The 18,562-nt window shown below is 45.1% G+C and overlaps 1 protein-coding gene across 1 annotated transcript in view; it reads right to left on the bottom strand.

The window, feature by feature from the left end:
- The window catches only part of TAF4B (TATA-box binding protein associated factor 4b), a 122,368-nt gene that overhangs the window by 99,970 nt on the left and 3,836 nt on the right, over positions 1-18,562 (bottom strand). The window lies entirely within an intron of this gene.

Here is an 18,562-nt window from a genome sequence, read left to right on the forward strand (position 1 = left end):
CAAAAGCTCTTAAGGAGAGTACGCTATCATGGGATACGCAGGAAGGTCCTCTAATGGACTGGTAACTGGTTAAAAGATAGGAAACCAAGGGTAAGAATAGATTATCATCAGTTTTCAAAATGGAGGGATGCTATGTCCATCAGGGGTCCATACCAGGGCCAATCCTATTCAACATTTTCCTAAATGGCCTGGAGAAAGGGGTCAACAGTGATACCAAACTGCTCAAGATAGTTAAGTCCAAAGCAGACTGAAAACCAGGTGACTGGGCAACAAAATGGCAGGTGAATTTTAATGTTGATAAATACAAAGTAATGCACATTGGAAAACAATCCCAATTGTACATACAAAGAGAGGGGGACTAAATTAGCTGTTACAACTTCAGAGATAGTTCTCTGAAAACATCCACTCAATGTGCAGCAGGAGTCAAAAAGCACACAATGTTAGAAATGGTTAAGGAAGGGATGGAGAATAAGAGACAATATCTTATTGCCTCTAAATAAATCCATGGTATGCCCACATCTTGAATACTGTGTTGCCTAATCTTGAAAGATATCATGGCACTGGAAAATTTCCATATGAGGAGAGATTAATAAAACGGGGACTTTTCACTTAGAAAAGCGAAGGCTAAGGGGGGATATGATACAAGTCTATAAAATCCTGACTAGTGTGGAGAAAGTAAATAAGGAAAAGTTATTTACTTGTTCCCGTAACACAAGAACAAGAGGTCACCAAATGAAATTACTGTAATAGGGAGCTGGTTTAAAACAAACAAAAGGAAGTTGTTCTTCATGCAAAACAATCAACCTGTTGAATTCCTTGACAGAGGATATGAAGACCAGGTCTTTAACAGGATTAAAGAAAGAACTAAATAAATTCATGGAGGACAGGTCCATTAATGGATATTAGGCAAGATGGGCAGGAGTAGTATCCATAGCCTCTATTTTCCAGAAGGTGGAAATGGCTGACAGTGGATGGATCACTTGTTGATTACCTGTTCTGTTGATTTCCTCTGTGGCACCTGGCACTGGCCACTCTCAGAAGACAGGATGCTAGGCTAGATTGACCCTTGTTCTGAATCAGTATGGGTGCTCTTATGTTTCCTGTCTTAAAGTGAATTATTCTTATGCATTTCTTTCCCAGTAGCAACTCCCACAACCTTTTCTTAAAGACATTAAAATTTATCTCAAGGCATATTTAATAATGAAGCTGTGTCTCAGCTATCCATAGTAGTAAAGTATCTGTAAGCAATAGAAACAACTTAAATCAAGCATTCTGCAAGTCTACCTGTGTTGTGATACAAATCAGAATTGCTCAACATAACTTTTTGCCTGAATTGCTCCGCCCTTGCTTCTCTTTTTCTCTCTTCTCACTCCCCCCCCACACGCCTGGGTTGCACCAGGTACCCTCTGCCATCCAAGCTCTCCCCTATACCCCTCATTTATGGGCAGCACCAGGTACCCTCTGCCATTGAGCCCAACCCTTCCCCAGCTTACTCACCCCTTCCCCTGAGACCCCACACCCCAGCCGCTCCTGCCCCCTCCCCACGACCAGACACCTAATCCCTGCCTGATCCTGCACTCACTTGCTCTTGCACCCTCCCCCCAGCCAGACACCAACCCCAAAGCTCACCCCTGCCCCCAGACCACTCTTGCTCCCTCTCCTCTGACCACACACCTACCCCCCCAGAGGGACAGTGCAGTGGTTCCTAATCTCTTAAACTGCGGAGCAGCAAACCCATTCACAAACTTTTGGTGAACCAGCAACATTTTATTTACATATTTATTATGCAAATAATGAATATGCAAATAACATTTTGCCATTCCACCAAAAGTTTGTGAATGGGTTTGGCTGGTCCGTGGTATAAAAAACCCCGGACCCCAAAACCCCCCAGGTCCAGCCCTAACCCCTAAAGCCCCCCACCCCTCCGCTACCCCCCAGCACCAGCCACTGACCACAGAGCCCCCGCACCCAACCGCCTTGTGCCAGCCCCCTGCCCTTAGAGCCCCCCAGTGCCAGCCCCTCATCCCAAATGCCTCAGTGCCAGCCCTCCGCTCCATAAAGCCTCCACCCCCAGGCTTCCCAGTACCTGTATCCAGAGCCCCACTGCACCCAACACACCCCCAGTGCTCAATATTAGCCCCACACCCCAGAGTCCCTCAGTGTTAGCTTCACCCTCAGAGTCCCTAGTGCCTGCCTCACCCCCTTCACCTAGCCCTGCGCTGCCTCCCAACCGCCAGTTGAGCACTTCTGCTTAGGTCGCAACTGTTCTACGACTGCCGTACCGGGTTCCACGGGGCCCTCTCGCCACTCAGCAAATCGCTTTTCTGCAGCTGGGAAGAGACCTCACCCATGCTTGATGCTAGTTGGCTGAGAGGTGGGGCAACAGCCACAGCAGGAGGAGAGGCACTGGGCAGTGTAACCTACCCCCCAGAGCCACCACGGTCTGGTAGCTAGCAGTTTGCAACCCAGCGCCCATCCACACGTAGCCTGACAGTTGGGAACCGCTGCCCTAGTGTAATATAAAATAAGAAAATGACACTCAGTGACAACAGGCAACTCTAGATTTCTCACTGCAGCTTTCAGTACTGTATTCTTGAGTAAGAGATTCCAAACCTAGGTAACTAATTCAACATACAAGAATTAGCTATGCTTAACTTTTTTTTCCTAGCAACATCCAACACAGCAAACAATTTGGGAATTGATTTGACAAATCAAAGGCAGAGAGGTCTCGAAGAATTATGTGTTGCAAAATTATTTAAACTACTAACCAGTTGATCTACTCAGTCATATCCACGTCTTCATCTACAGGCAGTCCCCGAGTTACGCGGATCCGACTTACGTCGGATCTGCAGTTACGAACGGGGATTTTCTCACCCCGGAGGACTGGAGCGGCGGGACGCCCGGTCCCGCTGCCCGCCTCCTCCGGGGCGAAAAAAGCTGCTCCGTCTCCCTGGTCTGCTGCGGGAGCCAGCAGACCAGGGAGACGCTGAGCAAAGCGGCGCAGGACCCGGGGCCGGACCCGCGGCACTTCCAGCTGATCTGGAAGCGCCGCGGGTCTGGCCCGGGTCCTCCGCCGCTTTGCTCCACATCTCCCTGGTCTGCTGGGGGGGACGCAGCTAGTGTCCCCCCCCCAGCAGACCAGGGAGATGTGGAGCAAAGCCCAGGGCCTGTGGTAGAGCAGGTGGACCAACCCGGCAGCACCCCAGCTACTCTGCCCCAGGAGTCCTGATTCAGCCGCTGCTGATCAGTTTCAGCAGTGGCTGAATCAGGACACCTGGGGCAGAGCAGCTGGGGTGCTGCTGGGTTGGTCCAGTAGCGCCGAGGAGTGGCCACGCTACTGGACCAACCCAGCAGCACCCGAGCTGCTCTGCCCCAGGCGTCCCCAAGTTAGCCGCTGCTGAAACTGACCAGCGGCTGACTACAGGAAGCCCGAGGCAGAGTTGCTCTGCCCTGGGCTTCCTGGAATCAGCTGTTGATCAGTTTCAGCAGCAGCTGACTTGGGGACGCCTGGGGTTCTTAAGTTGAATCTGTATGTAAGTCAGAACTGGTGTCCAGATTCAGCGGCTGAATCTGGGTGCCAGTTCCGACTTACATACAGATTCAACTTAAGAACAAACCTACAGTCCCTATCTTGTACGTAACCCGGGGACTGCCTGTACATCATTTTCAGCCAATAAGTTTTCCTTATGATGTTTCATTCTTGCAACTAGGCCCTGCATCATTTTCTTGTTCTGCTTACACTTGATATTTTTCCTTTTTTACTCAAGGAATAAATTTCTTTAAAATATTCCCAGTCTCTCTCATATACCCAGGAGTCATGACAGTTTTTCTGTACCAAAAGTGTGGGGGAATATTGTGCGGGGGAAGTGTTGGTTGTGAGCTGAATAATGTCTTCCCTTTTTCTTTCCAGTCTACTCCAATGTTTCTTTCTAGGCTGCCTCCCTCCTCTCCTATATATTGTCTCCATCTTGAACTTCTTATGTTCTCTTCTATGCTTAGCCCTGGTTCCCCGCTACATAAGCCCAGAACAAAAACAGCCTATCCAGCCTGTGTCGGTCTTTGCACAGGTTAATTTTTGTCTGCTGAGAAACAGAAATTGGAAGCCCAGAACATTCAAGAAGCAAGAGCTGGCAGGTAGGCTGGACAGACAAGAGTCATTAATTCATTTTCATGAGACTAAGTGTAAGTGTAGCATATTTGTGACTAGATTTAATTGTAAGTGTTATTTTTAAATGAGAAATGAAGTATTGGTTTTAAAAAAATAAAAATGTCTGACAAATAAAAACATTTTTAAAATGCATTTTATCCGCCCTGCCCAGTACCTATTCTGACTACTGCTCTGCAGCCAAGCCTTTGAACCTCTCAGATAGCTTTTCATTAGCACGTCTGCATCCCAATTCTTTGCTCTTGTAGAGCCTTGATAGATTAGCTGTCTTGAAAGCTGAATAATTGAAGTCTCACATAATACTGTTTGGACCATTTATCCTCAGTCAATTGTGTGAGATTTATTCACCTGAACCCAAGTACTCCTGGGACCTTAGTTGCTGCTGAGGGAGTCAGGCTCTTTGAGCTGTTGCTAGATTACTACTGGCTGAGCTGGCTGCTGGTAAGTGAAGTTGCCACGTCTTCACTTTCAAAGGAACTGATGTTCCATGAAGCATGCAATTCACATACCACACCCGGTTCTTTGTTCTGCTGTGTACTGCTCAGTATGGTTTATGCCTGCTTTAATTTAATTGCTTTGAATAGCAAGTCAACTGTGTGGCACATTCACACAGTATACAGCAGTATATACAGCTACACTGCTATACAGATACTGTAATGCTTTCTCCAACCCCAGGGCAGATCTTTTCTTTTTGTATAGTTTTCATATTACAGTGGCTAAAACAAAAAGTATCTTAAAAGTTTTTGAAGGTGTCAGGAGAGGGATTCCACACTCCCCAGCATGCTGTATAGTTTTCGATAGTTATGTAGCTCTAGTTAGCATCTTTAACGACCCCAGCCAAGGTAAAGCAATTGCACTTCAGCATATGCTAGGGCTAGGCTCTCTCAAGTGAAAGCCTAAGGGAGAACATATGCTATTACACAGCTGCTTTTGTCTTGACCAGGATTTTTGAAGAGGCTGCCAACTAGACTGAGTTAGGTGACTCAGTCTAACATTACCCTTTTAAATCCTAATCTAGACAAAACCTAAGAGCTTTTTTTCATGGGAAAATTGCTCAAGAATAAAGTGTTCTTATTTGTACTGAATGTCCAATAGGGAAAGTCACCAGAATAAGCTGTTCCACAATAGTTCCCTGTGTTTGCAAGCCCTTATATAAAGCATTGACTGGTGGCTTAATTTAGACTCAGAGCTTGCTTACATGGGGAGTGTCAGGAAAGTTAATACACTTTTTAATGTTAGGTCAGATTAGATAAATTGCGCTGACATTATTCAGAAGGGCCTTAACTTGAATTAAGATAAATCAAAATAAGAATCAACTGCCATGTTTGTTCTGATGTATGGATATTGATCTTCAAGACCTAAAGAATTACAGCTGTTTATAAACTCTGAACATTAAACAGTGATACAGGTTTGGGATTCTTTTTAAATGGGGCCCTTGGTTTTGCTCAGTTACCAGGCAAACACCAAAAAAACATTATTTTACAAGTTTACTGATTAAACCCAAGACTAAGAAATTTAAAACAAGCCTTTTACTCAAACGACAGTTGAGTGATTATACAAAACACACTTAATCAAAACCTTGAAGTGTCTGTCTCTCTTCGGAGGCAAAGTATTAGTTTCTTATTTTCAAATCAACATTTCTTGATGAAAAGGAAAGGGTTAATTCTACTTTCAGTCCTAATTTATATAAGGGGCATTCACTTCTCCAGTTTTCAGCAGACAAGGGTGGAGGAAATATGGCTTTTGTTGATATCTTTGGAATACTGGATGGCAGATTGATGGAAAATGGATGCGTTGGCTGACAGGCTTATGATGGCACCTGTTTTTACCATCGTTCACTTTCCAGTCAGGGATATCTGTTGGGTCTTTTCATATCAGAGAGGGCAGGGTTGTGTCACCTTACTAGGCTGACAATGTTACTGATTTTAGGGCTTAGAGAAAATCAGAAGGCTTGGAGAAAAAAATAGAGTGGAAGGGAAAAATAGGATCACAATGCTAGCAATTAGGTATCTCCACTGATGGAGTGAGACCAGGGTATCATGATATTTAGCAGTCAGAGATGACAATTTCTTAAAAACATGAGCAAGGCCAGCTGGCTCTCATTCTTTCTGGAAGAAAGTTACACTCTGGTCTAGTCCTTCTAAGCTTTGGGTAAGGGAAGAGGAGATTAACTGGGATGCAAGGTGGTACTGGTAGGGAGAAGAGGAGAGAAAGACATTTTCCCTACTCTAAGAAATATCCAAGGGTGGAAATGGACAGCATGTGTCACCTCTTCAGTATTTTGTCCACAATTTAGGCTTAATGTCCATTATACCAGTTTTAGTCTATTAACCTTCTGGTTCCATATCTTCAATTTTTAATGAAGCACAATTTCAGCAGTAACCATCTGATCAGTTTGAACTAATCCAACTGCTTTGTCTGCAATATTCCTCTACTAGAAACCTACTCAACCTATTTTTGATGGTTTATTTTCAAGTATGCACAAATTATAGATTATAACAACATTGGGAACTTTTCCTCACTTATACAAGTGAGCTTTCAATAGGGTAGATTTTGTAGGTCCCAAAGTAACAGTCTCCATGTAGACAATGCCTTAGAAAGGGCTTTATAAGGAAAAAGCAACAAACAGCTTGATCGAGCATTAATTCGGGCCAAGGTCTTGCGTACTAACATCAACATTGTTTGGATGGTAGAAACAGGAAAAATGGAAGACCTAGAGAACAGAATGAGATTGCGCCACACCAGGGATGTTAATGAAGCTGAGGTACAGAACACTTTAGTGTCCATTGCCACAACACTGCAATAAGGTAACAAAGGGTCACGTCATTTAGGTTTCAGATGTCAAAACGATATCCCTAGTCGAACCCCAAAAAAGGAACTGGTTATCAATGGAGACCTTGGTACATCAGATGTAATTCATTCCAATTAACTAAATGGCAGCAACCATTTAGCATCAGCTTAAGTTTGCATGAACTTCAAGTGACACACCAAGTAGAGCACACTGGATGACAGTCTCACTAGTTTTTCAGTCTGAAGAGACAAGATGGATTATTTCTAACTGGAAAGTCATTCTCTTGGCCAAGAGCAATTGAGTCCTAAGATTAGAAGACCCTGGGTTTGTTAGAGGGCTTACGCATTTACACTCCTTTGTAACTTGCAAGTGAGGAACTGCTGAACTTTGGGTCTCAACCTGGGGCTGCAGCATCTATGCTGCATTATGCAAGCTTGAGTGCAGCCACGCTTTCTAGTGCCCTCCCAAAGAAAAAGGTAACCACTGCACCCTTTTGTTCATGCTGCAATGTAGGAAAACATCACTCTCCACTCAACTTGTCTATCCAGAGGACAAGAAGTCAGGCCATGGGATTGTGGAATTTTTGGCAGTCTCCAGAGCACAAGGCCATTGTGGCTACAAGGATAGGCCAGGGACTGAACGAATAGAGATCAAGACAATGGAATACTTGCATAGCCATGAGGCTAGTGCTGTGCATGCTGTACATGTTCTCTACACAGACTACATTGACAGCAGTACAAACTGCAAAGTTCTCAAAATCACTCACTTTTTCCAAGAGAAGGCAATGCAGGAAGAGTCTCATATCAAAGATGAAAATCTTCAGTCTGAATGTTTATCACAGGTCAAGATGAAGGGGCCAACACATTTTAGAACAGGTGCTCTGCTCTGTTCTGTTCAGGTGACAGAGACCTGCTAGTCCCCCTCCCTGCAGCGCAGCCTATCCACCAGCAGCTGTGAAACTAACAACAGCCCATATGCCTCTTACCCATAGCCCTGGTGCAGTGGAAAGTGGCTTGAGTGCACAATGATCTGGCTCTACAGATTGAAACTCTCTAAAACGGGACCATGGATGTTCCAAAACCAAAGAATCCCAATGGGCTTGCAGGGCAGCAGGAGCCCAGCACATGATGGCAGCAGAGCTGTCCCAGCAGGGCACAGGGGTAATGCCAGCCATGAGGCTGACAGCTGGGCCAGTGTTGGAGGGGCAGGTGGGCCAGAAATGACCTCCCCTGGTCCAGCAAAATCCCTCAGCCAGGACCAATCAGGTCCTGACAGTGCTGGACCAGGGAGTGCCAGCCTGTAGAATGGTCCTTAGACATTTTTAAGCTGACACAAGACTGACAAACCTGTTCCAGATTGTCAGATCTGGAACTGTTTTTCCTCTTCCCCTGGACTTCCCATGATGACTGTTTAGTGGAGCTTCTAGTAAAAGATGTTCTCCTTCCCCTAGACTCTGGAGGGAGCCAGTTAAGTTCTTATCCTGCTCCTTTGGGAGTCCTAGAGCCCAGCAGAGGAGCGGGATAGAGAAACTCTCCCCCCTCCCATCTCTCCACAAAAGCAGCAAGCAGCCAGCAAGGGAGCTTCTGGGTGCTGCAACAGGTGAAAGGGCAGCTATTGCTAAACAGTGCACCCAGTTCCCCTTGCAAATGTTCTAGAACAAATAGTAGTAAGAGGTGCTCCTTGCCTCTTCCCATAGCAACAGGGCCAATTCAAACACTTCAAGAATCACAGGGAACATGCTTTTAATTCATAATTAAATGCATTTTCTCAACAGTTGCTCTTGAGAGCCACAGACTGAACACCACTATTTTGAATGCTAATTGCATTCTCTTACCTACCATTTTTCATTTCTGCTTGTTGCTAGATTTCGTAGCTATTTATTTTCAAATATAAGCTTTGACACTCTATGATTAAGTCAATCATATGTTCAAGGCATCACATTAATATTTACAGAGCTGTAATGGTACAATTCGGGATCAGGACTTGCTGCCTGAATTACCTTCTTTGCTAATTATTAAGACTGAAATCCATGAGAGAGAAGACTTGTAAATAGAATAAAGCCTTCTCAAGAGGAAGAGTGTCTTTTCAAAGGATCAAAGTAATCCAAGTGCAACACCCAATGATGTTTGTACATTTGAATTTTATCTTTGTAATAGTGGTGCACAGAATAACTCCATGTGCTTAAGAGACAAGTATGACATTTTTATATATTAAAACCTCAACTCCCATCTGAAACTTAGTACAGCTTCACCCTTTCTTATCCCAGAAGATGTAATATTGTATGTGACACATCCTGGGTCCACAGATACCATATTTAGCACTAGGCCCTCATTTAAGTACAAAAGAAAAAAGCCTTTTGCAACAATCACATCTTCAATAAATACAGATTATACACCAGTTAAGAAAAAACACATAGAAGGTATTTAAAATCTTGAAAGTATCCACGCTATGATCATCACTAGTGAGCATGAACTTCAATTTTTTTCTTAAACCCATTTTTATGACAAAAGTCTGTATGTTATATAGGACCATATTAGAGGCTTAGACTTAAAAAAAAAATCTATGTCACAAAAGCTAAACTTCACACTTCTGCAATGCCTCCAATGAAAAGCTGGATGGCGTTAAACATATCTGGGTTGTGAGTACCTCAGACATCATATTGTGCTAGTGTCTGAGAACTAGGAAATGACATGGATTTGTGAAAATAGACTAGGTTTTTTTTTTCTTAACACTGGCTAGGGATCCATAAAAGGAATTGCATGAAGCATACTTTAAATATTAAAGAATACAACATGCACTTCAGGATATTGAATTTGCTCTGAAAATTGGAGAATTGCAATAGGAGTATAAGAATTGCCATATTGAATCAGACCAGAGGTTCATCTAGTCTAGCATCTTGACAAATGCGTCTAATATAGGAATTTTCGTGGTGATGTACAATTAAGAAAATACAGGTTGGACCTCCCTGGGGCAGCACCCTCTGGATCTGACCAGTCCCAGATGAGGGATTTTGCCAGCCAACGGAGATCATATCTGGGCCCTCTGCTCCTGGCCCCCCCGCTAGACCAGACGCAGGCCCTGCTGCCCTGCCAGTCCCCACCTCCCACACTGGGCAACCCATCTCACAGCGCGCCAGGCTTCTGCTCTGCTGAGAGGCCCAGCTGAGGCATGCCGGGCAGCCTAGATGAGCAGCCCTGCTTGGCTCCCAACCCCACTGGGGCATGCCCAACTTCTCAGCTGTGGGGATGTAGGCTCCTGGCCCTTCTGGCAGCTCACTGACAGCAGTCCGCAACCCTACCAGTCCTTCCTAGGCACCAAGTGCTCCACCGGGATTCTCTGGTCTCGGAATATCTGTGGCCATGACAGACTATGGATGTTGCAGGATCAGAGAGTCCCAGTTTACAAAAGTTCAACCTGTATTTTTATTTCCACATTACACCTAGGATAAGAACTTTCAGGGCATTAACTAACCACCTAAAGAAATATGATTCTCTTCTAATGTTGAGAATTTAATCTAATCTAGGTGCGTGTTAATCAATTCTTGAATCCCACTAAACCCTTGCAGTCTTGATATACAGGGCAGTGAATTCCAGTAGAGGCTGTTTTTAAAAAAAGCTTTCTGTGATTTAATACAAGAAACATAGGAATAGAAGGGACCACCAGATGTCACCTAATCCAATGCCTTTACAATAAGGTAGGCAAAACAACAAGTTTAGAACCAGTAAGAAATAACACAAAGCTGTAGATTTAAAAACTGATCCATTTAGATATTCTTTTCTTTCCCACACACATCCAGTATTATCCAAGTATCTCACAAACATTAACAGATTTTACCTCTTAGTGGTGTTTTGAGGATGAGAACCAACTAGGGATATTAAAATTTAAATTAACTAATTGAACAGTCAATGGGATTCCCATCAACTATTCGATAAGGGTGCCTCCATCTTTGGACTATAGCAAGAGCCCAGCAGAGAGCTACAGTTCAAAAGCAGAAGCCCCGCAGAGAGCATGGGACCAACAGAAGACTCCCCTGCTGGCCTCACACTCTCTGAGGTGTCTGAGCCTTTGAAAGGGCGGGGGCTCTTGTACATTTCAAAAGCAGAATCACAGTGGAACCAACACCAGTGGAGACTGCTTCAGTCCCTGCTTGCACTGTTTCCCTCTGTGCCTCTACCTCCCTTACTCCCCGCGCAGATGGTGCTGCGGGGAAACCAGCTTTTAAGCCAGCTCCCCCCAGCCCCGGCTCCCCCCTTTGCTGCCTCTCTCTGATAAAGGAAGCAAGGGGGAGAAAAGCGACTAGTCACATCATTCGTTAACTGATACGTTCTGCTTACTGAATAGTTGACTAGTCGTTTACATCCCTAGCACCAATCTTATTTTATGTCACTATAGACAAAGCAATTAAGCAACTTGACTAAGATCAAAGGATGCCTACAGCACAGCTGGAAATTTAATTGCCTGATTTCCAGTTCAATGTTTTAACCACAAGTTATTATTTCTTTACACAGAACTTTGGGGATTCCCTACTGTTAAACTTTTGCTGTGTTAAAAGCTGACCATTTATGCCTACTTCATTTTTGTTTTACTGATTTTCTGATCCAACTGTACTCTTCCCTCAGCAAAAGTTAGAGAAAATTAAGACACAAGGTAAGAAATACCTTGTCAAAGAATTTGAAAATCCAAATGAAGATCAGCCAATTCTCCTTCACCCACTATTTGATGATACAGCTAAAGAACTCTAGTGTCTTTAGAAGCATAATTTTCCTTTATAAAAATATGTAATAGGAACAAATTAGCACCACTTTTTAGTTATTCCATAATTTTATTTTAATTATACAGGTTGGATCTCCCTCATCCAGCTCCCTTGGGACCTAATGGATCTCAGACCAAAGGAGTTTTCTGGAACAGGGAAGATCGTGGGGGGGAGGGGGGGGAAGATGTTACCAGCCTCTCCAATGGGCTCCTTTGCCCAGCTACCTAGCCCCATGGCTTCAGCACCCCTATGGGATCCATAGCTCCACGAGATCTGGCAGCAGCCCTGCAGGCGCTTGCAACCCCACCAGCTGTGTTCTACACTCCCCCCCCCACCACCACCACCACCACCACTTTCCTGGCCCCACCAGCTGCAGGTTCAGTGCTCCCCACCCCCACGGGCTCCAGTGCCCTCACCGGCTTCCCAGCCTGGCTGGCTGTGGGCTCTAGTGCCCGGTGGGCTTCACTAGCCCAGCAAACTTCTGGACCATGGATGTTGCCGGACCAGAGAATCCGAGACCACAGAGGTTCAACCTGTAGTTTCAATTTATTCCCTATTACTAATGCAAAGTTTACTAATTTCCAATTTCCAGAATCATGCCATCTTCCTCCCCGCTCCCCAGCTCAGGCACTTATAAGATAGATAGATAGATAAGATAGATAGATAGATCTCTGATACCAGGAGAACCAAATGGTGAACTGACTGAGTTCAAGGGTTGCAGATCTCTCAAAACATTGCGTGCAGTGCTGAGGAGGAGCTGGTGGTTACTTTACATATATTCCTTCTGACATAGGAAAAACTAGAGTAGTTATGTAAAATCCTGTGTAATTGGTAACTGGCTAGGTGGGAGCAGCCCCTGCCTGCAGGCTGCTCTGAACAGCTGGAACAGTCCCCCATCTGTGTACACTGTTAACCAATGAAACTGGGCTCATCAGTTAACCCTCACGGTTACACGCCCCTTTTCCCCCATCCAGCACTGCTGCCTCTATCAGCCACAGTAGGGGGATGAGACACAAGCCAGTGCTGTCCCCCCCCCCCCCCCCGCCTCGCTGCCACCTCCCAGAAGCAGGGGTTAGGTGGCATACAGGACACACGGGGAAGTTTCAAGCTGGATCCACCACGCGTACTGGCTCCTACCGAGCCGACTGCCCCCACTCTCCCATGCTGCTGCCTCTATTACAGCACCAGAACCAGCGCTCCTCTGAGGGGCAGGTGGCTCCAGTGAGCACTGGCTCCCACTTGCCCCTCCTTGTGCGGCTGCCTGATGCACGAACTCACTGTTCATGCAAGCCCTTGCACTGAGGCAAACAGCCGCCACAGTCAATCCTATGGACACAGTGGAAGGCCAGCTCTGGTGCCATGAGACAAGCACAGACTGGTGGAACTGCACTGTGATGCAGCTATGGGACAATCAGCAGGAGCTGCAAAACTGAATGCACAAGGTTGCTTTCTTGAAATGTTGCCAATGGCTGTCTCCCACCCTGAAGCTCAAGAATACCTAAATGAGAAGTGTGTGGCAAATGCCCTTTGGAAACTTGCAAACCGTTACCAGGCAGCTGGAAATCAGTTTGGAGTGGGGAAAATCTACAGTGGGGGAGCTCTTATGCAAGTAGCCAAGGCACTCAATACCATTCTGATTCAGATGGTTCTGACTTTGGGAAACATGGATACCATAGTAGATAGCTTTGCAACATGGGGATCCCTAATTGCAGTGGAGCAATAGAAGGAATGCACATCCCCATTTTGGCCCCAACCACCTTGTCAAGGAGTACATAAACCACAAGGGTTTTTCTCCATGGTGCTGCATGGTATTTCACAAGAACCATTTCACTGACATCAACATGGGTCGGGAAAGGCGCATGACACACATCTTTAGGAACTGTATGAAAGGCTTTGAAGGAAAGTTTTACCGAGGTACACCTGCATTCACTCTTTGTGCCTATAATCCCCTACGCCACCCCTATAGTACAAGCAATTAAATGACTATTGTTTAGAAATTATGCTTTTTTATTTAAGGGGATTAAAGCGGGGAAATAAGAAGTCCATGGTGGAAATGCAGGGGAGGGCGGGGCTCAGAAATGTAAGAAGGACAGCCTTTTGCCTCCTGAGGTCCTGGGCTGACATTCCCTGTGTCCTGGGCCCCCTGGGATGGAGGCTATGGAACTTGGTGAGGAAGGAAAGCTATTTTGCACAGGGTGGATGGGGTTCTGTGTGTGTGTGGCGGGAAGAGGGGTGTTTCTCCAGGCTGCTACTACTGTCATCGTGGAGGCAAAGATACTGTCCTGTTGCCTGGTCTGCAACTCCCTGCACACTCTCCTCTCCTGCTGTTGCATGACTCTGTCCTGATGCTTGGCCCGCATCTCCTCCAGGAGAATATTCATCCAGTCCATTTACTCCGTGAACTCATCTTCCCTTGATGGTTTTTGCCTGAGGATTTGCACCAGGTGGACAGCTAGTGGTGCCAGGTGAGTATGCAGTGAATTAACTCCTGTAATGAAGAGTTACATGAGCAAACATTTCAGGAGATACAGTGTGTTAAACCTAACCCTAATATGGTCTCTGTAAAGACAATGGAGCTGAGTTCTGTGCAAGGCTAAAGTTTTGCTTTAAAGTGGCCACTGTACAGCAGGTACACAGCAGAGTTCAAGGGAGCCTCTGTACTCACACAAAAAGAGGCACAGTAAGGTTCCTGCCAGGACATGATCCTGCAGGCAGGACAGGGTTCAGTCATAGCAGTGGAGCAGGGTGGTGTCTGGCACATGCAGCTTTCCAGGACAGTGCTACTTTCTCAGCCTATAGGCGGGGGGTGAGGAAGCACGCAGCTCCCCTGGGAGAGTGCTAATAGCTTCCCCTCTTCCTCCATCCAGGTTGCCATGCAACATCAGTCTTCTCCAAATCACACAGAGCGATGGGGAGCAGATGCTGACTTAACATGGCCACAAACTTGGGCCTTATGCTGCAATGCCTTGTGGTTCACTGATGCCAGACCACTTATTTGTGGCTTGGCATAGGAAGGTATCCTACCGTGGAAAAGAGAATAAGGCAGGCCTCCCCATAAACCTTGTGAGAAGGATCAAAGAGTTCCTAGCTGAGAACTTCATGGAGCTGGGCAGGAAGGACTTCTGCTCCATCTCCAGACACGTTAGCAAGCTATTCCGGGCCCCCTGTGCTGTGCAGGCACAGAGCATGCTGCACATCACACCCAATTGCCTTAACTCGCTTGTAGTAAGAAAAAATTGAACTCACCAGAAGCAACCTCCCTAGGTTCAGTGCTCAGCTGGGAGATGTCCTGGGAGGAGAGGACTGGTTCTGTGATAAAAGTTCTTGGCTCTTGCCCATCACCAGCTGGCCATTCTCCTCACTGTCGTCATCCTCCCCCTCGCTGTTCTCCACACTGATGTCAGGAGTGTCTTGGCTGGACTCCTTGGTCAGGCTTGGGAAGCTGTTCAGGTCCCCCCTAAAATAGCATAGAGCTGCTCGTAGAGCCAGCACATTTGTAGTGATGCACCAGACCGTTCGCCTCCTTTGTCCTGTGGTACGCCTGCCTCAGCTCCTTTATTTTGACTCTGCATTGCTGGGCATCCCCAGAGTATCCTTTGGCCATCAGTCAGTTTGCGATCTTTGCCTAGATGTCCGCATTTCTTTTGCTGGTTTGGAGCTCAGACAGAATTAATTTGTCTCCCCATGCCTTGATTAGGTCCAAGAGCTACTGGAAACTCCTCGCTGGTGCTATCCTGTGCCCCTGATAGTTGGAGCTCATGGGACATGAAGTATTGAAAGGCATGTGCTGCCTGCTCTGAGGTGTGATGGCAACGCTGGCTACACAGGAAACGAAATTCAGTCTTTCCCAGGGCTTTTTCTGTTCACCTGGAGAACAGTAGAGGTGCAAATTCTGGCCAGAGCAGGGCACTGTGGGATGCCTCCCAGAGGCCAATAACCTGGACTTTTGCCAACACTGTGTCTACGCTATCAAACTCAACCATGCAAGAACAGGAACAGTATTACTCCTCATGAAATCAGGAGTACCCAACAGACTTCAGCGGCCCTTAAGGTCAACGAGACAGGCTTGATAGTGTGGACACATCATTTAGAAAAAAAATCAACCTTATGCGGCTAAATTCAGTGTAATCTCCTAGAGTTCACCAGACCTAAAAGAAGTGAACTTGAGTGCCTGGTATTAAAAGGAGGATATCGATACAATAAGCATCACAGAAACTTGGAGGAATGATGATAATCAGTTGAACATAGTAATACTAGCAACGGGAACAACCAGTCGAGTGGTCGACAATCCGATAAGCCTTTGCTAGTTGACTAGTCATTATTCCTGTCCCCCTTGCTGTCTCTATTAGAAAGAGTCAGCAAAGGGGAGGGGCAGGGAGAAGAGGAAGAGGTGCTTCAAAGCCATATCCCGGGTTCCATGCAGCACTGCTGCTTTGAAACACTGCCTGCAGCCCTGGGCCAGCTGGGGAGTTCCCAGGCTGCACATGGTGTTTCAAAGCAGCAGTGCCACATGGAGCCGATGGCCAGTGGGGGATTCCCCAGCTGATCCTGGGCTCCATAGGGCGCTGCCTCTTTGAAACGCGGCGGGGAGCACTTTCGCCTTTGAAGTGTAGCAAAAGCCCTGGGGCTGTTTCTACACTTCAAAGGCAGAGGTGCCCTTATCAACTAATCAAAATTTAACATCGCTAAGTAACACTGGGGTACAAAATATATAGGAGTGACAAAGTTGTGCTGATGGGGAAGCAATACCATATGTCAAAGAAAGCAGAGTCAGAGGGGGAAAAAATCTTGAATGAATCAAACTGAACCACAATCTCTATGGATATCAATTCCATGCTTGAATAATGAAAATAAAGCAATAGAAATACACTACTGACCACCTGACCAGGATGGTGGTGATGACTGAAATTCTGTGGGGGTACGTCTACACTAGCCCCCTAGATCAATCTAGGGAGGCTAACAAGGGTGACCAAAATTGCAAATCAAGCCCGAGATTTAAATATCCCAAGCCTGATTTGCATGTTCCCAGCCAGTCGCCATTTTAGAAATTGACTAGCCCTAAGTAACTGCCCATGTCTACAAGAAAATTGCTTGATATCAAATGTAAATGCTTCTTAAAGCAGCTAATTTTGGAACCCAAAAGGGAAGAGGCACTTATGATTTAGTCCTAAGCGGAGCATTGGATCTGGTCCAAGTAGTGACTATAGCTACACTGCCTGGTAATAATGATCATAATTAAATTTAACATTTCATGTGGGCAAAGGGATGACACCAAAAAAGTCCACTACAGTAGCATTTAACTTCAAATAGGGGAATTATACAAAAATGAGGGAACTAATTAACCAGAAATTGAAAGGTAGTCACAAAAAAGTGAAATGCCTGAAAGCTGCATGGAAAGTTTTAAAAACCACCATAATAGAGTTTCAAATTAAATATACAGACCATATTAAAAAGCATTTCACATGGCTAAGCAACAAAATAAAAAAAATGGTTAGAAACAAAGAGGCATCCTTTAGGAAATAAGGTTTTCATCAGTAGAATCAAGAGAAGCATAAACTCTGGCAAGTGTAAAAACAATTACACAGGCCAAAAAAGTCTGAAAAGGAAGCAAAGACAAATTAACAGAGAAAAAGAAGTTAAGTGCATCAGAAGCAGGAAGCCTGCCAAACAACCAGTGGGACCACTGGAATATCAAGGTGCTACAGTAGCACTGAAGATAGATAAGACCATAGGAAGAAAAGACCCTTGCAGACAAGCTAATGAATTCTTTGCATCAGTGTTCACTGCAAAGGATGTGAGGAAGATGCTGAGACATTTTTTCTAGATGACAATTCTGAAGAACTATCCCATATGGAAAAGTCAATATAGAAAGTACTAAAACCAACTGATAAGTTAAACAGTAATAAATCACCAGAACCAGATGGTATTCACCTGAAAATTCTGAAAAAACAAATCGAAGATGAAATTACAGGACTATCAGTGGTATGCAACTTATTCAAATTATCTCCTGTACCAGGCTAGTAAAGATCATAATTGTCAGATGCAAATGAACACGTTGTGAGAGAATCAAAATGGCTTTTGTTAAGGAAAATCACTCTCAACACTATTACACTTTAAGAGAGACTAAATATGTGGACAAGGGTGATCTAGTAGCTACAGTGTAGCTGGACTTTGAGAAAGCCTTTGACAAGGTCCCTCACCTAAGGCTCTTAAAGCAAACCAACACTGGTAAGAGGGGAGGGTCCTCTCATGAATAAGTAACTAGTTATAAAAGACAAGGTAGAAACAAGTGATAGAGGTAATGGTCATTTTTCAGAATGGATATGCAACCACTGATGTTCCTCAAAGATCTGTACTAGGACCAGTGCTGTACAATATATTCATAAATGGTCTGGAAAAAGATGAAACTCCAAGGTGGCAAAAGACTGCAGATAATTATCTTGAGTAATTTTGTATTATGTTCAAAGCTGACTACAAAGAGTTAAAAAGGGACCTAACAAAACTGCCTGACTGGACAACAAAATGGCAGATGAACTTCAATGCTGATAAACGCAAGGTGGTGCACACTGGGAAACTGAATCCAACTATACATACAAAAAGATGGAATCTAAATTGGCTGTTCCTGCTCAAGAAAGATCTTGGGACCATTATGAAAAGTTTCTGAAAACACTCAATGTGCAGCAGCAGTCAAGAATGCTAGAAACCACTAATAAATAGGGCCCCACACACCATGAAAAACATGTAATGAAATGAGAAATCTGGTCTTGTGTGCACTTTTGCCCTATATTATAGGGGTTTCATGGGGGAGAACAGTGTTTCTCAAATTCAGGGCTCTGGTCTAATAGGGAGTCAC

The sequence above is a fragment of the Pelodiscus sinensis genome, chromosome 2, assembly GCF_052426305.1.
Source record: "Pelodiscus sinensis isolate ZL-2025 chromosome 2, ASM5242630v1, whole genome shotgun sequence".
Classification (NCBI taxonomy): domain Eukaryota; kingdom Metazoa; phylum Chordata; order Testudines; family Trionychidae; genus Pelodiscus; species Pelodiscus sinensis.